This window comes from Stegodyphus dumicola, chromosome 1, assembly GCF_044657685.1.
Source record: "Stegodyphus dumicola isolate Sdum_Otavi_A_Nest chromosome 1, ASM4465768v1".
Taxonomy (NCBI): Eukaryota; Metazoa; Arthropoda; class Arachnida; order Araneae; family Eresidae; genus Stegodyphus; species Stegodyphus dumicola.
The window spans coordinates 64541881-64566934 of NC_140768.1; the positions used below are offsets into that span (position 1 = coordinate 64541881).

Consider the following 25054-nt stretch of genomic DNA (forward strand, 5'->3'; position numbering starts at 1 on the left):
ATCTGTAAGTAAGAACAGAATAAAAGATTCGTTTCCTCCAAAAAAATTATAAAACTGCTTTAAAATTAATTCTGAAGAGAATTTTTCGTGGCGTCTGTACGAACGTATGTACGTACGTATCTCGCATAACTCAAAAACGAGTAGCCTCAGAACGTTGAAATTTTGTATATAGGACTGCTATAACATGTAGATGTGCACCTCGTATTTTGGTTGCAATCGGCCGCACCAAACGTATACAAATATATTTATTTATATATCCACTCTATAATCTCAGTTTCTTTACTCTTATATGTTTGTAAATTGTACATTTTTTGTTTTAAAAATGATTGAATTATGTTGTTTTTATCTTCCGGTTAAGGTTTTTATGCCTTTAGTAAATCTGTAGGTAATATTTTTAGAATTATCAACAATTTTAAAGTTGTTTAAGTGCCGCTAAGCTTTTTTTTTTTTTTTTTTATGGCGGCCATTGGTTGTTTACATTTGAAATAGCAGACTAGTGGATTTGTTGCCAATGTAGAGAAACTTAGCTTCGCAACAACAAAGATAACGCCTTCATTTATTATTGCCAATTAAATCCTGCTTAATCCTTTCTGGAATTTTTTCGAGGAAATAAGTGTTTAAGATTTACTCGTAATTTTTAATATAGATATTTTGAGTTTTTATGTATTTTTGCCTTCTCGCGAAGTGAGAACTGAATTAATTGAATGAGAAATACTCAATCGTCTGTGAAAAACTGTTTCTTTTTTGTTTTGTTTGCTTAATTTCTTTTATACATCATTCTAGCTTTATTATTTATTATGGTATTTGAATAGAACACGTGGCAACGATTAGATAATTCTATTCTTTAAATGATATAAATTTTGTGCATTATGAGTTACAATATGAACGAAATATAATACTGTTAAGTGAATCTAGCGCCAGAGTGTCGCTATGGTATACAAATACTAGTGTGAATTTTAAAGAATGCATTTATTCTATTGTGGTTTATGCGCTGTCGGCGAAGTAGATTTAATTCAGTCCAATAAGTTTAAATGAAATGCAAGAAAAAATGCGTATAATTTAATATTCCGTACAAGGAAGTCATGTGGTGTACACATCAGATTTTTTCTCTTTCTTCTCACTCTCACTTTTTTCTTTCTTTTAAAAGAGGCGGTATGTTGCTCTTCAGAAATTAAATTAAAGAGCTCTTCTCTAAATTTGTTATTGATCGAATATTTCGAGTTGAAGCAAACTATTACAAGCAGAACAAATTTATCTTATTGTATCCTAACTATTTCTTTGAATAAGATATATAATGATTACTTTTAACATAAAATGTTATTTATAAATAACTTTCAAATTGTTCTTTCTTAGAAACCTGAGTATTTAAGTATGTAATCTAAGAAATAATAAAGAGTCTTTGCTTGGATTAATCATAGTGTGACAAATCTGACGCTTGGAATCTAGGTAGAAGGATTCGTAAATCAAATTAGTTTTTATTGGTTGATCTAATACTTTTACATGAAAAGAATGAAACTTATAAGTAAAGATTAAGTGAGAAAAAATAGAACATTATTATACTTAAAGAGAAAAAAAGAGCTTACTTTAATGCATTAATTTCTTTTACTTACAACAGGACCGGCGCTAGGAAATTTTTTACCTGGTGCAATTACTCCAGCATTTATAAATACTGTCTCCAACCGGCTCGGGTATTCACCTATATGTGCTGAAATGATAATTTTTTGCCGTCCCAACCGGCACTGGCATCGGCCCTGACCTAGAAAGAATTTGCTTTTTCTAGGTAGTGTTAATAAAATTGACTTTCGCGCTAAAAGAAAATTACAGATTTACCTTAAAAAAAATAACTAACCTTAATATCTCACATGTTTCTTCCCCTTTTTTTTAAACCTAATTTTATCGTTCGAAAATAGAAAGGGGAAATTTATGCGAGTACAATAAGAACATAACAAATCAAACGTAGCCGTGAATAAACTCAGAAACTTACATTCTCAGGGATAAATAAAATAATTATAACGTCTCTTCTAAGTCCTGGAGCGAACAAAAGATTTAAATTTCGGAAGATGGAATATTTCACCAGTTGACAAAGCTACAATGAGTCGAAATGTAAATAACAGAAGTACGGCGAAATCATATGTTTGAAAAGTTTCTTAAATGTGAGATCACCTGTCTTGTCCGGGTAGCTTAACGAAGAATGTGCACAAAATACGTTTCAAATAATTAATGCAAAGGGAAGTAAATTGATGCAATGCTAATACAACAACGCAAATACAAATTTTAATATACTTGGAAAAAATAAAAATAATCAAGTGTATCTATACACAATTTACCAATAAACTAGGCATAAGAGAGAAAAAATTATGTACAATAGGCGAAAGGGGAAATTATGCGAACATTTTTAAAATTTTCAAAATCTAGGGGCGCGAATACGTGAGGAAATACGGTGCTCATTTTTTATATATAAATGCAATAGGAATTAAAGCCCGATGGTCGAATTTTTATCTGTTTTCGTGGGTGTTCTTTAAAGCTTCTTCTAATATGACGCCTTATTTTCATTGCTATACCAGACAGAAAATAATTAACTAAAGGAAAGGGCTTAATTCTTATAAATTTTGAACGTCCTTAAATTCCTTGCTATTTCTTTCTCATATGTACAGTTGTAAGTGTAACTATGGGAACAATAAGCAAAGGAATATTAGAATGCCTTGACTTGAATGCTTTGTTCATTTTTTATACGTTATCATGGGGCGGGGGGATGTAGTAATCATAACACTGCGTGCAATTTTAATAAACTTTTTGATAAGGAAATTGCACATATGCATCATTAAAAAGTTTGCAAATAATTTTTAGAATAAGATTACATTGTGAGACCCTCTTATGCTTCAGTGCAACTTGTGGCAGGATGCGGAAGGTTACGCATTTCTCGCTCGGGCATGGAAGCTCAGGAGTTGCTTTTTGTCAGTTTCGAATGCCATGAAGTTCATGACGCGTATTGACATTTTTTGAGGATTCCAGCCAAAAAGCACTTTTTATTTATTATTATATTTGACAAACGATGAGTCTAAGCAACAAAATAGCGCCCAGTTATAAAATTTAACATTAACATTTCAAAAAATGTGTTTAAGTCAGTAAATACAGTGTAAGAACTGAATTAAAACAAGATATAAATGAGCTATTTGAAATAAATTGAGACAGACATCAATAATTGATTGTGTAATCTGCGATTTGGGTATAATTAATGACCATTGTCGGCATCAGAATCATTCATTTTTTGTATGGCATAACCATAACCGATATTAGGGAAATAAACGGGGAAAATTTAATGTTCCTGGGTTGAAGCCGTTATTGATACAATCTCACACATTAAGCAAACATGGACAAAACAGACTGCAAAGAGATGCAGAAAAGAACTATTTCTTGAAAATTAGAGCTTTTCATTTTTTACATGAAATTTGTTATTAAAAAGTTATTGTAGAGTAAGGAGACAGATAACCGTTTCATTTTAGTTCAATTACCCTTCCATATCTTGGGCAATATGCATGGTAATTCATTAGAATCTAATTGTTAGCTTATTTACAATATCTGCAAACATTAAATGGCAAATTCAGCAATTTTTTTAATCATTTCAGGTCTTTTGAAAATATTCAGTTTGTAAAAGTGCAGAAGCTGGTGTATTTCAGACTTGCTTTATAAAATTACCTTTCGAAGTTATGAAAGCATATTAACACAAAGATAGCATAGATACTGACATCTGTGTTCACTACAGTTAAAATTTTAACAGCGATTTAGTAATTGTTCAGTGTGGCACGGTTGTCGTTTTACGATGGGAAGCGAAAGTTAAAATACTCGTAAAAATCTTTTACATTTTCAAGGGCACCGCCAGATCCTATTTAAAGCTTTGTCCGACATCGTTCTTTACTACTGAAGGGTTATAATTTATAAGCTACCCGTAATCAGATACCTTTCATGTGTCATTTCTTGCAGTAGCTGTAGAAAACTATAAAAAATCATTACATCAAGTAAAATTCTCTATTCTTGTTGATGTAGACCTTGAATATGCTAAGAATTTCCTGTCTTAAAACTTTATATTCCCACGGAGTGATCTACTTTTCGTCATTGGGAGGGCTTCACAACTCACCCCTGAGATAAAAAGGGAGTAATAGGTTGACCTTCAACTTCAGGGGGTTGTCAGCAAATAGCAAAGGCCAAGGTACACGCCTCTTGCACGATGGACTTCTTTCGGACTTCTTTGACTCAAGCGACAACCTTTGTCTTTTTTATCGGTTATAAATCGGTCTACAGACCACCAGGCTTCTCATTTATCAGATGTATTTTTGTTGTCTGATGTCGAAGAATAGTGTCCCACAAATGTCAGAAGTAGAAGAGATTATTTATGATTTTGGCAGATATTTTCTTATAATGTTGAGTCAGTTTGATTCAAGAAGCTATGCATCGCCTCACCGAACCTGATTTCAGAGACATGTTTTGAACAAGTATGTATGGAATTTTGTTCACGTTACTGAGAACAAATGGCGAGAGCTCTTCTGCCTTTTCGCGTGGAGCTATCAAATTTCGAATCAAACTTATTGTTAAGTAGGATATATTTTATTCGGAACACTAGATTATTTTTGTCACGCTTTGCGGAAAGAAAAATTATTAATATCAGTCGTAAAAAACAGAGAATTTTTTAATTATTTTTGTTTATTAGCTTTATGTTTTAGCGATTAGTTGTTCTTCACCTCGCTGGATTGTTCAAAAACGGCGTAAACTCAAGAACGTTTTCTTAAAATCTCATGTTTATACTGCTTGAGCCGAATAATACACATGGTAGAACATTGAAAATTACAAATTATTTTTCTCAACCACTGCTTTTTAAGTAATATGAGAAGTGGATTTCTTTATCTATCACATCAATAATAAAATAATGCTGTAATGAGACTTGTGAATGATGAAAGATAAATATAGAATAAATAACAGAAAATGAGAAATGATAAATATAGAATAAATAAATTGATAATAAATAATTCATCTGTAGGACATTCTGAGATGTCAAGAAACGAACAGTGCTGAGGAGAACTATTTATGATTTTGGTATTTAACGTTTCTGTGTTGTGCATGTATATGTAATAGCTATGTATCATTATTACAAATATTCATCATAATGATCATAAATATCACTATCGTAAGTATCATTAATATATAATTCATATAAACAATACACATTCCAAGATGTATGCCAATTCTGGAGACATCTTACTTTATAAATCTCAGTAAAGTATCTTCAGTAAAGTATACATATTTAAGTTATGTGTAAATTTAATGTGTTAGTTTAATTTTTTAAAGAAGTTTCACAAAAGTATGAATAAATTTTACAAATAGTATAGAATAAAACTGCTTGCTTCTTAGTGTGGGTGATCGTTTCGACTGATGTATAGTTAAAATTGAATTGCTTTTAAACTGCTTTAAGATATGAGATAATTGTGTTATGTAAATTAGAAAAACTAAGCCTAAAAGGACTGAAATTCTGTTTAAATATAGATTTTTAGATATAACGTAATACATAATTTTTAAGAGACATCAATAAATATTTGCAAGGAATCATATCTGATAAGAATATGCAAAGTAAAATTACTGCGTTATGGAAATCAATATTATTAAAAGTATTCATAAGAACAAATAGTAAAGTTAAGTTAAATTTAAATAAATCTTTTGGACCATTGCTGCAAGGAATGAAATTTACATTTAACAAACATTGTCTTTTCGTATAAAGCTAATTTAAATAAGGCTATTTTAAATATGAAAATTTAAAATTAAATTATCTTTATACGAACGAGAGAATGTTTATTACAAGTATTGATGTAGTATCAGCAAAGTCTTGTCTTAGAATTATAATATTTTTGTTAGGATTACAACATCAATCCTAAATTATTGTTTTTTCTGTTTTCAATCGATTAAAATATTTTTTTAAAAAGCGGTTAGAATATTTTTCTAAATTCGTTCAATACATATTACATGCTTCTGGAAAATTGTAAAGTTGTTTAGTATTATTGTACGTGTGGGAAAGCCTGAATTCTCTTCATATATTTTATTCTGAAGCAAGAAGCTAAATTCTAATATTTCAATACTTATATTAATTATCTAGACCGGGAAACTAGCAAGCCGCGGACCGCATGCGACACCCGAAGCAATTTTATGCGACCCGCAAAGACATTTCAGTTATGTATTCGTTGCAAATACACTGTTTAATATAAAATTTCAAGATTTAGTTATTTGAAGTTCAAGTTTATATTTATTTATTTTCATTTCCATCAAAAACAAATACGAACAACGTGCCAGATGAAATTTGTAAATATTGTTAATTTATTTTAAATGTGATATAAATCTTATTCAAAGATTTCAAGATACAGATTTCATTAACTTTTATTGATACTATCAGAAAATAAATAAACTCATTTACGAACTTTTGCACTAAGTGTGTGTGTGTGTGTATTTAATTATGGCAAAGCACACGAGGGCTATCTGCCTAAGGGGTGGGATGCCTTCGTGGAGGACTTTCTAAGGGGAACTTTCTCGTATACACGTTACACATGGGGAAAACCACGAAAACACCCATGCCCGTTCGCGGGATTCGAACCTCGGACCGAACTACCAGTGTTCAGCGACGTTACCGCTCGCCCGCTGGTGGGCCACTTTTGCACTAAAAATAATCGTTTCGTGTGGTGATATGCGAACAGCGTTTTTCGCAGTTGAAAACTAATGAGGAAAGAACCGATGAACAATAAGGGTCTATAATCCATGATGAAGATCATTTTTAAAGACTACAAACCTTATCAGAATCTAAAGCCATCAAATGTCAAAATTTAGTAAGAAATAGAGTTTATAATTAGTATTTGCATGCAAGAATTCAGATTTTCATTATTTAATCTCAGTTTTTGCCTTACTTGGAAACGTTTCTCTGAAAACTTAGAAATTTTTCATGATATGTTTATTTTTAGTTTAAAGTTAAGTAAATTATTTGATGATTAATTAAACATGCTAAAATTATTTGAAAGGAAGGTCAGTCTAACATTTTGCTGTCAGTATGTTTTAATTACAAAATGTAGCCAACAATATCTCTTGCAAGTACGAAGTTGTAGATTTCAGATAGAAAATAATTTGAGCTTTTTTTTTATCTTTATCATTCATTATATTTCTTTTATTGTTGAAGTCACATTTTCAAAAATATTTTGTAAGCTAAGTAAATTTAAAATATATTTTAAAATATTTTTTATTCTGTTAATCAAGCTTCTTTTTTAAAAAAATTCTGAAATAGTTCAGATTTTAACGGACACCCATCAGAATTTGTTTAGGTTTTTTTTTTACACTCTGGCTGAGTAGGCAGACCAGAAGTCTGCTGTTGCTAACCTCCTGTTAACCTCCCCCCCTTTTTTTAGTCTTTTTAGTTTTATTATCAAGCATCTTTTTTTCTCGCATTTACGTTATGTACCATCCAACCATAAAACCATACAATTTTAAAAACAGCATAGTAGCATATGTTGAGAATTCCCAATGCAGTGTTAAGTGTCAGCATAAAATTTCCTTTTTCTATTATTATTTTTTTTTTTCAATTTTTCTCTCAGTTCATCAATTCAAGTTAATATTCAGTTTTCTTAGTAAGATGTCTTATAAAACCTCTTTAACGTCTTTTGTGTTAATTTTACTTATTGAATGTCACGTTCTTCTCACTTACGCCACATAAAATTCGATTCAACAGCAAAACTCAGAAAATATTAGAAAAAGCACCATGATTTCAGAGAGTCTTGAGCGTTGGAAACAGCGTTGGAATATTCTGTATGCGTTGCCACCGCTTGCTTTTAAATCATTGACTTTGTTCCTAAAAAATTAATTAAAAATTTATGTATGAACTAAATAATAAAAAAGTATAACGTCATTAAATATTTTCAATTAGATCATGAATTAAATCCATTTTTATTATTTAAATCAATCAGATTCAAAAGTAAGAAATGAAGAGTCTTATGAACTGCATCTATTGCTTTCAAAAAGCTTATTTTATTAATACACAATAGATAGATTCAATTTGATAGATAGATGTCTTATCATACACATGTATGAAAATATGAAAGTACAAAACATTGAAATATGAAAGAGATAATAAAAATGACAAAATATGACAGATAATAAAACAAATTTGAAGTTCAAAATTCGGGCTTCAGGGTGCTCATGTTGGGGTTCAGAATAACGTTATTCAAAATTTGATGGCTCTAGGTACCGTCGTTCTTTCACAATGCGAGAAACATATGTACATCCATACAAATTCTTCATAATTTAATTTCGTTAAATATAATTCAGGGCGATAACGTTTAATGGCAACAATTTGGAAAGTGATTCAGACTTTCATAGAGATTCAACGCAGAATGCCATTTTGAAACTAATAGCCCTCTTCTGGGCTAACGCCCATTTGGGATAAAAAAAATCCGCCCTCAGTTATTTTCAGATCGCACGCGTGCAATTTGAGCTTGACATCATTGATCTAGAGTTTTTAGTTGTAAGCATAAATATGATTGTAAGCATGCATCAAACTGACTGAAAGGAATTTTAAGGATATATTTTTCATTTAGTTGCATACTATCAATTTATAAACGGATTATATCTTGAATTCTGATATTGAGTTTTGATTATGCAGAATTATTGTATTCTGGATCAAGGCTTACTATTTTGGTTCACTTTGTCTGTACATAGAATTTTTTTATTTTCTACAGTAGTGTGGCTGCTGTTCTCGAAGACTGGACAACAAATGTCCTTGAAAGATAGCAAATTCATTAAAATTATTATCACTAAAATTATGTATCACTGAATGTAATACATAATTTTATAAATATTTACCTTAAGTTACATTACATCATACATAATTACGTATGGTCTGTTTAACACCATTAAGAGTTTAAAGAATAGTTTAGTTACTCATTCCATACGTTAAATCTTTGATAACAAACATTTAGCATGCGATGCAAATAAATAGCATGACGTTACCGAGGTATTGAAGGACAGCGACCTGAAGTACAACATGTCATTACAAAAGAACTTTTAGATATAACATTGGAAATTATTGCACTTTGAACTATAGTTTTAGTTAGAACATTATAGACTGTTAGGTAAAAGATTGGAAATAATCATTTCAGAACTATTACAATTTAGCAAAGCTTTCCCACTTTATCTTATTAAAAGAAAGTATCAAATTCTAATTAAATGTTTTACTTTTTATTAACAGCAGAAGATACAAATAACTGTGCATCAAAAGAAAATGTTTTAAAATAAATAATGAAATAAATGAAATTTATGAAAATGAAATAAAAAAATTAAACAAGTCACTGAAATTAAAAATAATAACTAGTAAATTTCCTAATGCTGCACAATTTAAGCCAGAAGCTGCCACTCATTGTTTTCTTCATCACTCACGTCGATCCATCTTCTGGGAGATTTTAGGGTCAAGATGTGATTTTTCAAAATAATTTTTTTCATAAACTTTTGTATTTAATTTACTTAAAATTTTTTAAATGGAAAGAAAACAGCGAAGTTTCAATTCATCGCCTTGATGTTCAGTTTCATATCCAACTATAAATTTATTGAAAACAGACGGCATTTTCCGACACCTATTTAAATTTTAGGCTACCTGTAACGTATTTGACCGAACTTAAATGAAACCAGATGAGACTTATCCTCAAGAAGACTAATGTAGCTATGATTATTACATGCAAAACGTGTGTTATTCTTGATTTTTTTTTACTGGTGGACGCTAGCCATTTAAGGCTTTGGCCACTACTAAAGTCTGAAGGGGTGGTCATTTTATCATGAAGGTACTTAATAAGCGGCCACCGTTGCTTCCTATGAAGGGACAGAAAGTTTACATTCATGCCTTCTCCGATATTCGAAATAGGGCCCTTCGATACTGCAGTCAGAGTCACTAACCAGTGACTAACCAGTAACTGGGCAGTTTCATGAAGTAAATAAACTAGCAAACAGAAAGAGCAGGTTGTTGGCAAATTAGAGACAAAGTTTAGCAAAGTGCTCCCGCGAGGCCCTGTAAGCACCCTTCAGCTCACAACTGAAAACAGTAAAACGACATGCTTGAAAATATTAAAATATCATGATACATATATATAGTCATCAATTAAGCGTTGATATGTTGTCTGTTTTAATGTCGCCTTGATCGGTATAGTTGTTAACAACGCTGGTTGCTGTGGCCTAGGTTCGAATCCGGAGAGGGCGTGAACGTTTGTAAATGTATGTATAGTATCTGTGCGGCATGGGTCACTGAAAATTCTAGAGAGCCGAAAATCCTCTCGAGTGGTATTATGGTAAGAAGTTTGAAACACCATCAAAACGTCCCATTGGGGGGGGATAGCTCAGTTAGTACGGTGGCACTATACCTGTAAGACTAAAAGTGTAATTATAGTGCCCCTCCCAAGCGCACCGACACCAGTATATTTTAATATAAAGACTACTTCTAGGATATTCAGTAGGTACTGAGTTTTCCCAAACAAATACCGGACAAATGGGAAAACGTTTTGACCTGTCATCAGAAAAATTTCAAATGTTTCTACAATAGTAGCTTCGGGCAATACAGATGTTACACTTGATCAGCGATTGCTGTGAAAGACTTTTTATTATTTGTTTATGAATTATATTTCTGAGGAAAATTACAGAGGGAATCTATTTTGATTGTGAATGTTACCTTACCAATTATTTGGTATAGAGATTACTAAATATCACTTAGTTTTCTTGATTACTGTAAATAATTTTCCTTTCACGGCCAAAGTTCAAGCTGAAATTAAAAATAATACAGAACCAGATAATGATCTTCAACCCTTCAGTCTTTAAATTGCGATATTTTAAACGTTTAACGTAACTTAGCACTACTGGTTCATTTCACAGACGCCTTGTCTCCAGTAATCACTACGAAATACCCTAAGGGGTTAAAACGGAAAAAAAAAGAGGGCAAGATGGAAAAAAAAACTGTTTTTCCCCCCGTTTTTATCCAATGATTGACGTACGGCATGTTTAGGCTGCTTGTCTGAAAAACTTTACTCTTCAGTGTCAATGAAGCGAGTTTAGTTTGGCTAAATTTGGCATTCTGTTGCCTGTTATAAATTATTTTTTCTCACCAACATCTTGTCGGAAGTTATGCTCATAAAGGGGGGAAAAGGCCCTTTTTTTGGTCGTGCCTCTCGTAGAAGGTTTTTTTCTATTTCACTTCCCATTTTCTTTTTTTTCTTTCTTTCTTTCTTTCTTTTTTTTTTTTTTTTTAATCCATTTTAAAGAGTTAATTACTGAGCGGTCTTATATCTGTCAGTCTTGCTGCGCGTTGTAATTTTGTTTCACGTATGTTATTATATACAAGTACTTCTTGCGGCAAGAGCTGAAGATGTTTTAATTGATGATGTATCTTCTCATTAACTTTTGGTGTGAAATATTTCTTTTCAACAGATTCGTGTTAAGTAACCCTTACCGTGAAGGATTAAACTAGAAATGATGAGATTCGTATATATTATGTCTTATCCAGTATTTGCTAACATAACTGAATGCTCAATATCCCGTATTATCCCCGTCTGTTAATATATTTTAGTTTCAATTTGAACATTCTTTTAAATATACAACATTAATTTGTACTTCTGGAATCTCACCTTATAAATGGCTATTCGTCTTATTGTAGTTTAGTAACTAATCTTCTAAGATTAATGCATCTTAACTTAAAATGTAAACTCAAAAGTAACATTTTAGAAGAAAAGCCTTTTTTTTCCCCAGATTTATTATTTGAAGTAAGATAGAATTAAATGAAGATGGATTAAAGAAGATGATTATAAATTTACGTCCATACTTTTCAACTTAAGGCCAGGTAACAAATTAAACATTCAAATATTCACTCCAAATTGTGATTTGTATAAAAACTAAAATGCTGTTAATTATAAATAGCTATCTTGTTAAAGAGTTATTAAGTTCAAATATGACGATTGACATGGTATATAGTATTATAGTTGTTCATGTAATTCTAAAGTAAGTGTCAATACAAGGTGTTTGATACTGAATGGGACAAAAAGAATAGCATAGTTAAAACTCTAAAATTTATAAAGTCGAATATAAAAATTCTGAAACTACAATTATACAGGTTTCACTTGCCAACAGCGAAAAATCGTCCGGTTGCGAAATTGCCGCTAGAGGCACTGTTAATCAAAATGGCGCCATCCATGCAGGAGAAAGCGTGGTGTATTTTGGAATACGCTAAAACATTATCGTTTATCGTCGTTCAAAGACATTTTCATACAAAATTTGGTAAAGAACCACCGCATCGTCACAACATCGAACAGTAAGTAGGTGAAGTAGTTTTATAGTACGGGCTGCTTGTCCAGTGTTTCGTTCAGACGATGGGTTTTCCGTCATAAAGCATAAAAGTAATTAAGTCTATTCACACCAGTTTAGCAGATCTTAAGCCACCTCCAATCAGGGAAGAGAAAGTTGCGCATGTGTAAATGAGTAGCTGAGTCAGTGAAACCGTCGACTGATATTGCTTCGCTGTGATTAGTTGGCTGTTATACCAAGTAGTGTAAAGTTGAAAAGTTAGAACATTTTAGGGAAAATCAATGAAACCAGTTTTTCTGACGTTGCAAGGTCTGATTGCCTAGCAGCTGAAGCTCGGCTTAGACCACTTATGATTTTTAAAATCACCGAGCGAAGGAAATTTAAGAAAACCAGCCCAGGACGAACTGCAGCCAAAATCGAAGTGGTTGAAAAAATTCGTAAAACGTTTTTACGAAGTCCCACAAAATCAGCGCGTCGTGCAAGTTCTGAACTCAATGTGCCTCATGTAACGGTGTGACTTGTGTTACAGAAACCTCTAGTATACCGGCTATACACCTTTCAGATGGTGCAGGCGTTAAAACGTTCTGATAAACCGCTGCGTCAAACTTTCTGTGAGAATGTGCGAGATAAGCTACTGGTGAAGCCACGTTTTACGTTTCTGGCAAAGTTAATTGCCACAATTTATGATTTTGGATACGGAAAATCCGCACTGTGTAATGGAACATGAGCGTGATTCTTCCAAATGTAAACGTTTTCTGCGCCATTTCGAACAGCTGTGTTTTCGGTCCTTGTATCTTCGTGGAAAAACAAATTAACGGATGCATATACCAAGATATGTTATCAAGAGCGTTTGTTTTTTTCATTTGGAGGAAGCGGTTCCCAGCTTCATTCTGCAGCAAGACTGTGCTCCAGCACATTGATATAAAAATATACGCAAGTACCTGAACCATAATCTACCCAATCGATGGACTGGCCTTGCTGGGCAAAACAACATGTCATTGCTTTGTTGGCCACCTAGATCCCCAGATCTAACCCCTTGTCACTTTTTCTTATGGTGTTGTGTTAAAGACAAAAGTTTTCGTACCTCTATTCCCCCAGGACTTAACAGCAACTGAAGCAGCGTATAACTGAAGTGCTCGAAGAATATTCTTTCACTTATGTGGCTGGAACTGGAATACCACATAGATATATGCTGTGCTATCAGAGGGGCACGCATAGAACATCTATAGAACTTTGATAACCATAGTTTCACTGTAAATTTGATTTATCAAATAAAATATTTACAGCGTTCACAGGTGTGCTTTCTTTTTGTCCCATTCCGTATAAAATATCCTATATTATTAATTTTGCTCTCGTTTATTGCTGTCCTGTCCCATGAATTTCTTGACTATTGCCAAGGAATGCTCTTGAAACAAGTTTTTTCTGGTACGTATGTTTGTGTATTACAAAAATCGTATATTTTTTAAATATATCATGATCAGAGATGGACGCTTTGAAATTTTTTCTTTCAAGTTTCCACGAAAGAAACTTTTAAATAGAAACGCGTATTGAAGCAATAGAACTAATTAGCTAAAAGTATTTTATTTTAACTATCCATAAAAAGAAATGAGAATCTGAAAGGACTACACTGCTGTCAAACAGCGATTGAAACTGGCCGTTAACTGAACTACATATTATACATAATATAATATACAGGGTGATTAAAATGTATCTGGCAAAAATGTAAAGGCAGGTAGACGGGAAAGAAATAAACAGATTTTCTAATTAAATGTTTAAGCGGAAATGGCGCCTTGAGGCGGTACAGGGTTTTGTTAAGCATTAGCTAGCACTGCTAGCGTAAATTGTTACTCCCGTGCGGCTTTCTAGAGGTACGCATCACTGCACGAACATGCAGTTTGCTAGTATGAGTTACTCAGAAGTCTCTGAGTAAAAGAGAGGTACTCAGAAGTTATTCTCAGTACCATCTTTAAATAGTTGCTCCTTTTAGCCGCAGCCCCGTAGCTGTGTTCGTGTAGGGGATGCATACCACTCGAAATACGCGTGAGGATTTAAAATTTTCGCCAGCAACACGCTTTTAGCTACCGTGTATCTCCTCGAAGCGCTGTTTCGGCACATGTGTTCCATTACATAATCTACATATGTCGGCCCTTCTATCTGCCCGTACATTTTTGCAAAATATTTTTGAATCACCCTGTATATCTCTGTGCAAGATAAAAATTTAATTTTAATCTCAGACGCTTTTAGTTTCAAAACTCTTTCTTTTCAAATTTCACTTATGTTTATCATTCAGCAAGCTGTATTTTATTTCAATTAAAATTTAATGCGTAAACATTTGTAGAGTTCCTCGCTTTGTAAATGCTAAGTTGTCGTTGAACGGGAGGAATCTTAAGAACTGTTAAGCGAATAATTGCTTGAGTTCGTCTGACAAGAAAAAAAAAGATGAAAAGGTAAATAACCCATTATTATTCCAATAAGATTTAACAGAACTCCGTGTTGGAGTGCACAATAAAAGCGGACACTTGGGCAGGAAATTAAGAGGCTAAGAATTAAACTAAAACTAATTTAAACTAAAGAGATATAGCCGAAGCTATCAAGATTCTAGCCGAGTTGGCCCCTTAACGCTAATTGACTGCGAAGCTATCAAGGGCCTGAGTACGGCCGAGCGTATTAACAGCTTTGAGAGAGAGTAGCCAAAAAGGCGGATGCGCGCAAATCAGAAACTCTGATTCTCTCTAACTCAACAAGTAGAATTTCGCGGTTAAATACCGCTCTTTCTCATTATGTATTCAGATGTGATTCCAAAACTACGCTCTGGCGAGAAGTACATTGCGCCATACATCTGCCTAACTTGCTGCCCTGTAGCCAACTGAAAAATATGAAAACAATCTTGGCAATATTTTAAAACGCGGAAAACATTTCCAACCTCACATCTGTAAATAAAAATAGCCAATTTAATGCCTGCTAAAATTAAACTTTTTGTTCGTTTAGATGTCCAACACTTGGAATTTTACGACTGCTAACAGCGAAGGATTAAATCTTCCGACTCAAAAATACAGCAACGCGATAGTAAAAATATTGAATAATTTCTAAAAAAACGTCAGAATTTGGTAATTTATTTTATAAATTCCAGTCACTCTTTATTTGAAGTATTGTTTTCTGATCTGTCTAATTCTGCAACGATTAAAACAAAGCTATGATAGAAAATGTCAATAGCAATAAAAAAAATAGCATTGAATTTTAAAACATTTCTGTGGAATATTCTATTGTCCTAGATACGTAAAATAAATAAATAAAAATAAAAAATGAAAATAAAAAAAAATGAAGAAAACCCGGCTGATAGAAGACTTTTTTTTTTTCAAGATTTAATCCATGCAAATAGAGGAACCAATTAAAACATAATTTTGTCGAAAGTAATAATAATAGTAATAATAATTAATAAAAATGAAATTTAACATTTTGATATTTTTTAATTATTTGTAACTAGTCTTCAGTTTCTTCATATGCTTAGATCCTCCAGTGACAGAGTGAATAAGACTGTAAGGATTATTTTAATGTTCTAACAGTTATTTTTAATTTTGAAATCCTTTCCTTTGAATTCTTGTTTCCCCACTTACAACTAACTGCCTGCCAGAATGAGTTTTTAGTATCGCGCTACATGTAAATGAAGTGAAAAGATATATAAAAGAGGTTTCGCTTACGTAAGAGAAGAGGCTTGGAAGTCGTTAGTGGCGCGTGTTTTCCGTTAGCCTACTTCGTTGTTAAGTTCACTACGCTCGGCCGTATGGTACGTGCCTGCTGATATTCGCCGGTTAGTTAAGGGCCAACTACGTTTGATAATTGTGTACAGCTTCAAAAACTTCTCGAGAATTTTTTTAAGGTTTGCCTATATTTATTAACAGCATTCAAAACTGGCATGTAATATCCAATTTTTCTTTGAACAGGAATTTCTCTTTCCATCTGAAGTTCGCATGTAACTTGATAACAGAAAGCCGTATTTGTCCAAATTCTCACCCCTGTGATGTTCCGTAATGTTTCCGGAAGCACTTTGCACAGTGGAACTTTTCTTAATGCGTGCAATATTCAGCAATATTTATATAGAGAGAACGTATTATTATTGTTAATATTACAATTTAGTCAACAGTGCAAGCTGACTATCATTTTGTAAAAGATAGTTTGAATAGCTAGGATCGTGCTGAGAATTAGATACTTTATAACTGTATCTATATTTTTCTGCATTTATAATTTTGTTCTTTGTTAAATAACTATTACTATCAGTAATTTATACTTAGTATCGAACTGATATGCTTTTTTAAAACAAATGCTTTAGCGGTCTAATTATACCGTTATGTTCCTTCTAGCCTGAATTAATATTAGCGAGATAAAGGGAATCTTTTGTTGAGTACATGTCTTCATGTTTGAATATTAATGAAAACTAATTTTTAAATTTAGCCTTTATGCAACATTATTTAAGTAGTACAGGTGTATGTGCTAAAATACACTCATATCCATAAATTAAGGATAATGCAAAATCAGGCAAAGGAAGAGTTAGAAACAAAACAAATTTAACTTATTTGTAAAGCTTATTTATTAAACAAAAGGTAAAGAGCAAAAAAAGATGCTATATGTTTGATATTATTAAAAAATTAGCGATTTTTTCTCCCTGGAGCAAATTACAAAAAAAAAACCTATTTACAAAAAAACAATATTACATGGTTGGTATGATTGTTAATACATTGTATGTCTCCCAGACGATGCAATACAGTCCGTACAACGCCTAGGCATGCTGAGTATCAAATTATCGATCTGATCTTGGGGGATATTACACCACTCAAAAAGCAATGCTCTCCGAAGTTCCGGTAGACATGTAGGAGGAGGTTGACGGGCTGCAACTCGTCGGCCAAGCATGTCCCACACGTACTCTACTGGATTCAAGTCCGGTGAGAATGCTGGCCAGTTTATACGGGTGATATCCTCCGACTGAAGACATTCGCTTACGATGTTTGCACGGTGAGGACAGGCGTTGTTATCCATAAACACAAATTGTGCGCCCATGGCGCCCCGAAACAAACGTACATGTTTTTCCAGAATGACGTCCCGATAGATTTGGCTTTTCGTGGTTCCAATTTGAACATGCAGGTCCGTTCTGGAACCCAAAATAATTCCACCCCAAACGAGGACTCCTGCGCTACCATAACGGTATCGTTCAATGATGTTTTCTAGGTGGTAACGGGTACCTGGAGCTCTCCATATGAAAGTCCGGCGAGAATCAGACTGCAAGCTAAACCTGGACTCGTCGGAAAACATCACACAAGCCCACTGTTGCGGTGTCCACAATGCATGCTCTCTACTCCAGGCTAACCGCAGGCGACAGTGAGTTGCAGTAAGTGGAACGTATCTGACAGGTCTACGAGCATATAGACCAATCTGCCCTAAGCGTCTGTACACGGTCTGCCTTGAAATTGTCGTACCAGTGGCTGAAGAGAGCTGACGAGACAGGTCTGAGGCTGTGCTCCGCCTGTTTTTTTTTTTTTTTTTTTTTTTGTAGTAACTGCCAAATACCGGTCCTCATTCGGCGTTGTAACTCTGGGGCAAAGTGTGCTGTAACGTCTACTCACATTACCATCATCTTGGAATCGTTGCCAAAGCCTGGAGATGACACTCTGGGCAATTCCAAGTTCGTCTGATACTTCCAGTTGGGTACGCCCACATTCCAGATGGCCGATATTTCTACCACGGAAAAAATCATCCAAATGCGTCCTTTGTGTCATAGCTATTCGGTTATTGCACTGAAATGCTTATAAAGCGCCTGCGAACAATTTTACTTCTTTGCCTGTATTCCTTATATATCACTCTCTTACACTCTCGTCATTGTGAAGTACCATCGGTGTCATCTGGTTACTGCCTGAAATTTGCATATGATTCTTGAAGATGTGTGTAGTGATTTTACAGGTGATATATTTATTTTACAGTTCGATTTCCGCGTGACTCCGAATTATCCTTAATATATGGACATGAGTGTAATTGTATTAGTAATCGTTATTCTTAAATTCATTTGACTATAAAAAATAACATTATTGCTGGTTGAATTGACTTTCAAATCAGCACGAAGCTTCTAGAGGCTTTCATAAGATATAAAAGAAATAAAACTATATGATATATTGCAAAACTGTCACATTATTTTAGTTGAAAAAATGGCAAGGTTCTTTTTCATCAATCAAATTTTAATGAGACATCACTTTCTCCTTCCATTAATAGATAATATACGATGAACTGCGCCAAATAACAGTAATATTCAATCTCACTGCTTATGTCTGCTCTCGAAATTAATTAATGTATGTTTGACAGCAATTACTGAGTGTCAGCATTAGAGTCTTAAAGTATTAGTTGGTCTTCCCGAATGTATTCTCAGTATTTACTTTTTGGTGACATTCATTCATTGTCAATAGCGTAATTAAGACTAGGCTCGGAAAAACATTGATGGATGATCTTATGCTTAAAGGCTAGAAAAATCAGGGAGTTCCTATGTCATCAAATACTGAGATCGTAATAAAATGAGGTAATAATTCTTTATGTGTATGTAATAAATTGAGCAATAATCTGAGCTCAATTACTTAAAATTAACATACAGAAATGGAAGAGAGATGCACAGAAATTAATACTGAAAGGGCCTAAGTTTATTAAAAAGAGGAAATTAGCTACTTTAATTTAATGACTGTGTGAAAAAAATTCGCATCTTCCACTCTTTTTACGTCCTCGTACGAAGTATTGTAATCGCGAAAAATTTCATGTATCATATTTCAACGAAAATATCCATCTTGACCGCTTTCCAATCCCCCCCCTTTTTCTTAAATTAGACTGTAAAGGGATTTTTTCGTGATGTCTTTGCTTATGTATGTATCTCGCATAAATCAAAAACGATTAGCCGAAGAACGTTTAATTTCTGTATATGGGAGTGCTTTGACTTGTAAAATACATACCCACTCTCTTACCCGACTGGGTGACTTCTGTTTTTTTTATTCTTATCTATTGGTAACTTGTGCATTTTTTTTGCTTTAAATGTGAATGAATAATGTTGTTTTTATGTTTCGGTTAAGGTTTCTAAGCCTTTAATTAATATGCATGCTTTAGTTGTAGAATTATAAACAATTTAATAGTGTAAGTCACGCTAAACATAACGGGCAAGATATTTGTTTGCATTTAAAACTCTTAGTTGTATTACGAATAAAGTCAATTGTTGCAGCAACTTCAGTCTTTTTGCCCAAAAGTGAAATGAAATTTTGTTGACCGAAAATTTTGTCTTTCGACCCTTTGGCCGAATGTTTTTTGTTTTCTCGTAGAACCTCCAATTTTAATTGCAAAAACTGTTTTAAACTTTTTAACTATATCAGCTGTTTTAGGTTTTTCTGTATTTTACAGTTTTTAATGAAGATGTTTCGAATTTTTATGTATTTTTGCCTTGCAACGAAGTGAAAACTGAATTGACTGAATGAGAAATATATATCTAATGAGATTCCAGGAAATAAGTTTAAATGAAGGGCAGCAAAAAGTGTGTATAATTTAACAGGCCGCACAAGGAAGTCATGTGGTGGCACATCAGTTTTTTTTTGGGGGGATAGTAATTCCATTTGAAACATGATTATTATTGTATTTGTCATATAAACTTTGATATACACATTATATATCAGAAATGGGAACAATTAGCAGACATCCTATTTCCAAAGTATATTAGCCCGAAAAGAATGTTTATATATTTAATGTACTCATGGTAAGAAACTTGAAATCCTGAAAATATACTTTGAAAGAATAATATGTTTAAAAGCGTAACGTGTTTAAAATAGAATCCCAAATGCGTTAGCTTGCTAAAATCTAGGATTTCATCTCTTTTCGGTTCCATGTGACTAGGCTGACTGTTTCATAGTTTCTGTATTTTTCGCTGTATTAATCCAGCTACATATAACGCGTATGTTTGGCTATCTCTTTTAGGAAGTCTTCCTGGAGATATCCTTTTTAAGCAGGTAGCCCCTGCGTAATTTGCTATAATTAATTAGTCATCTGAATGAAAATATAATAATGGACTTCCGAATTAGTTCAAATGCTAATAATTGTTATGGTCATATGATTTGAATTCCTTTTAATGTAAAGGCTAATATATATTCTGATGAATTATGACAATGCTTCTGTAAATACCCGTTAACAACATGGAAACATCGAAGATTAGGTTATTTGAATATGGCAAAGCGCACAAAGACTGTCCTTTTATGGAAAACTTCGAAGAGTACTCATCAAAAGAGTCTTAAACCATACTTATGGAAAAATTTCCGAATAATACACTTGTATGTGTGTACACGTGCGACCTTTTCTCGTGCCCCAAAATTAAAATTTTGTGTTGCGTTGTCCAAACTTTTATCTTCAGTGGGCTTTCTTAAAATAAGTGGTCTTCTGCGAACTTCAAACATAAAAGTTAAACATTGTTTCCACATTATCGTAATATACATTCACTTTCTGTTCATTTATCTCTCGCAATATAGCTTGGTTTGCATCGCTGAACCTAGATTACGAATTTGCATGCTATTAGGCATCAGGGGTGCACACACACAGATTCTCTTTATATTAATATGGCATGTCTGCAGGTTTCCCTTGAAATGTACTCATGGGCATATTAGTTACTTTGTCATAAGCTGCCTTTTACTGTACATCTCTCATGCACCACAGACTCTACTCACTGCATGCGCGTGCTACTAAGCACTTGTGGCATGCTTGTCTTCCTGATGACTTAAGTTCCTCCTCAAAAAAATGTTCTGACAATCCACTCATGCTTAACATATGTTGAAAAAAATGATGATTAAATACAACCATTATTCTTCGAGCATCCTGTATTTATTAGTTGTTAGTAAATTTGAAAAGTACTTGAATTTCCATCGCCGGTAGGAGCGGAATGACGTCGCTTTAATCTGAGAATCAGTACTTGTCAAAGAGTTCATAAAAAAAAAATATTTCATGTGAAGGAAATGATCAAAAATTTAAAAGTAATTTATATTATTATATCATTTTACATTTGAAACTATCCTCTTTAAAGAAATTGCACACAAGAAATTATGGTTGGCGAATGATTTTTAATTCATACAGGCACTTTTGTTTAAGCGTTTGATTTCTCTTTAATTTATTATATATTAGATCAGAATTTCTAATTCCGATTTACGCTGCTGATTATTGAAACAGCAGCATAGGGAGGGGCGGAGGGAACGAAAAAGGAAAGAAAGAGAAAGAAAGAAAAGAAAATACTGTAAATTGAGGAGAGGGGATTGTAGGGTAACCAAGGCATTCAAACGATCAAATTTTTCAGTGCCTAGGTCCAGTCAACTTCGTGCGAGAGGGGAATAAATAATACAAAGACCTGATCGAGTGCATTATTCTTTTCTTATTCAAGTGCGTATTTTAATGCTGTGTGTACATATACTGCACTGCTCTGCTGTTTAAGTGCAGTAGTATTTGAGCATATATATCTACTGCAATATCCACAGATTGAGTTTCCGTCTGTGGACATCTGAACGTTCTTCGGTTTTCTGATTGGCTTTACGGAGGTAAATTTTCCTATCTGGCTGAGGTGATCACCTAGACATTTCTTCTGAATTCCTCAAAGCAGATTCTCTAGAATGCGAATACGTCTTTCAGATTTGTATTACCTTTCATGAATTTTCAATTCAGTTTGGATATTTCTTGTCTCTCAAGAAGCAAGTCCCCTTTACCTCCTTAATTATTCTCTTCCCGTATATCTCACAGGACCTCACACAAGGTTACATACTGCAAGGCTCCTTTCTTATTGGAATAAGCTATGGCAATTGGAAAAGGGCTTTCAGCCGTAATCTAGTTTATACATATTATGTCATAGTGCCATGTAGGTTTCCTTTTCTGGCACATATGAATTCAGAAATCGGATTAAATCTTGTAGTTTCATAATGCGATGCGTCGAAGTCGGCAGTTTATTGAAATCTAAAATCCTTGAACTTAAAAATATTTGTGTATCACTCTTCGCATTTAAGCTGAAAACTCAGTACTGTTAACGTTTTTTTATCCCAGTGCTTGCGACAACAACGGCGAAGTTGGATTACAGAAAGCTCAAGCAGTGGCGAACTTCTGGCCATACAGCTTTGCGAATGAACTTGGGAAACCTCAGATCTAACAGTATCGACACAAGCCATCAGAAGATGCTTGATAATTGCTACAGGCCATTATTAATTAAATATGAATATCTCAGGAAATTCTATTAAATATTATTAGCTGTTATTATTTTAGATTCTTTTATAAATGATAGCGTGAAACAGTAGTTGCGAAATTGTTAGTATAAATTCTAAGTTATAAAAGTGTTTTTATGTAATCTGGACTTGGAAATTTTTGAGAATTTTCACGATTTATTCTGCAACTGCCACGTTAGTTTTTTCCCTCCGCAATGGAACTTATTGCCCTGTCTTAAATAAATGGCTTAGTAATGAGAACAGAATTACAAATGAACTCAGAGCTATTCTCTGAAGCTTTGTTGTAATATTGCTTTATCATATATAACCCCCAGTCATATTTTGACAATAGTTTCACACTCTCAAAATATCTTCGGGGCAATATTATTTATACCAGAAAAAAAAAAGTAACATCATCCAAGCTTATTTGTAATTCCGCTCCTGAGGGCTGCTGCACGTACAATCAACAACTTGTAGAAGGTGCGCCGTCTTAAAAATAGCAATAAAAATACCTAAAGGGGAAGCAGAAGGTTAAGATTGACAGGTCTCTGACAACTTCATTGAAGCTGGGTGTCAAGATGGCGTAGGTAATGGTTTTTTTACATCGACCATCAATGAACTATAATGGATGGGTATAAAATCTTTTCCTCTCGTAACAGGAAAAACAGGCAGAGTTCTCAGTAACTGCTGATAGTATTCTCACAGCAGTATAGATGACTGTGACGTGTTCAACTTTCGCCTATCGATCATCAAGAAAATTCTCCTATTCGATGACTTTTGTCTTCATTTCAAACAAACATTTCTTGCCATCAGTTCTAATTTAAGGATACAGATGGAGCATTTTTTATTAATGTGTTAATTACATTCGATTTATATTAGCTGTCTAGCTATAAAAATAAATTGAAAATAAGTTAATAATCATTAAAGCATGGATTATTAAGATAAGAGACATCACTGAAGAAGATATGAATGAAAATAATCAATAACGTTTCTACAAATTGCTGAAATATTTTTATATGCATGTAATTACTATAATTAATTTTCAGAATTGAAATCAAGGTTGTATGGATTCTTCTGCTGTCCGTTGATAAAAAGGAAAATAATAATTAATTAGGATGCGTAAAATCTCTCCCCCCCCTCTTCGTGGGGCTATTTCTTGTTTAAATTGAATAAAACCACGTAGGAGTTACAAATGTATTTAAGAAGTTTGTAGGGAATATTAGTCCTGAAGATATTTTTAAATAATTGTATGCATAATATAAATAGTAAGAATAGTTAGTGTTTTAATAGGACCGGAGATTTAATTCCTAATGACCAAGTAATGAATTTGAAACAAAAAGAGCAAAGAGTGATGCCATAATATGTAATAAATATTTCTGAATAACAAGATGGAATCTGGTCTACATTTTATGAGAATGAATCATACTTTTCAGAAAAAGACGAGGTGTTGGATTTTTTATGGGTGATATTAATACACTGTTGAAAATGAATACTTAAATTTACTGCTTCTTGGTTATTAGTTGTTCATTTGTAGCCATCTAATTATTAATCATCAAAAATATAAATATAAATATAACGCAATCTGTCATAAATGATTAATGAATAAATCAAAAGCTTTGATGAAAGTAACCGCATCATCCATTTCTAAAATTAACACTTTTTTCCTCGCCAAGAAATTATGCTAATCTTAATAATAATCTTTGCCATGTTAACAGTAAATTTCTAATGGCGAAACAAAAGTCAAGCTCTTACAACAAAATTAAGCCTTTTCTTAGGTACATTATTTGACATATACTGATATATGCGTATAATTAGGAAAGTAAAAAAAATATCTAAATTTTGGGGAAAATTATATTGATACAGATTTTTGGAATCTCGATTAACTATGCAGAAAATAAAGGAATTTTACATTGCATTAAAGTGGCCAGTGAAAGGAATTTTACACACTGGCCATTAAAATTGCAACACCACGAGGGCGGCACACAATAAATGTCAAATTTGCAGAAAAGGTTATCATATACTGGAATATGCAAATGATTAGCATTCCAGCGAATTCCCACAAAGCAGTTTGTGATGGTAGTGTTATGTAAAATACTTCTACCAGCACTTGTCGAAATTGATCGTAGCCTATCTTGGACTGTGATTTATCGTTCCACTACAATACTGCTTCTGTTGGTTGAGATCTAATGACTGTCAGGCGAATATGGAATCGATGGGTCCAGGAGAACCATACTGAACGCCACGCAAGATCTCAGAGGTCCCGATCTACCAACGACCCAGAAGGCAGACATGTTATACTCTCGGCCTTGTTGAATCATACAACTACGCGACGTACCCTGAGTCAGGAACTTGGCTGGTGTGCAGAAGGACAAGTGTTCTCAGGGCAGTGGAACGATGTTTGCATCACGGATTGTTAACACCGCGACCATTGTTGCGGTTTCACTAAAGGTTGCAGCAAAGATTAGCACCTA

The 25054-nt window shown here is 33.4% G+C and overlaps 1 protein-coding gene across 2 annotated transcripts in view; it reads left to right on the plus strand.

Moving 5' to 3' along the window:
- Positions 1-25054, plus strand: part of LOC118181591 (protein Wnt-4-like) — a 362494-nt gene that overhangs the window by 150998 nt on the left and 186442 nt on the right. Inside the window, exon 1 of one of the 2 annotated variants that reach the window (XM_085815754.1) lies at positions 16085-16228. The exons of the other annotated variant lie outside the window; for it this stretch is intronic. The gene's annotated coding sequence lies outside the window, so the exon portion shown is untranslated. Of the gene's footprint in view, positions 1-16084; positions 16229-25054 lie in introns of those variants that run through there. 2 annotated transcript variants of the gene reach the window in all.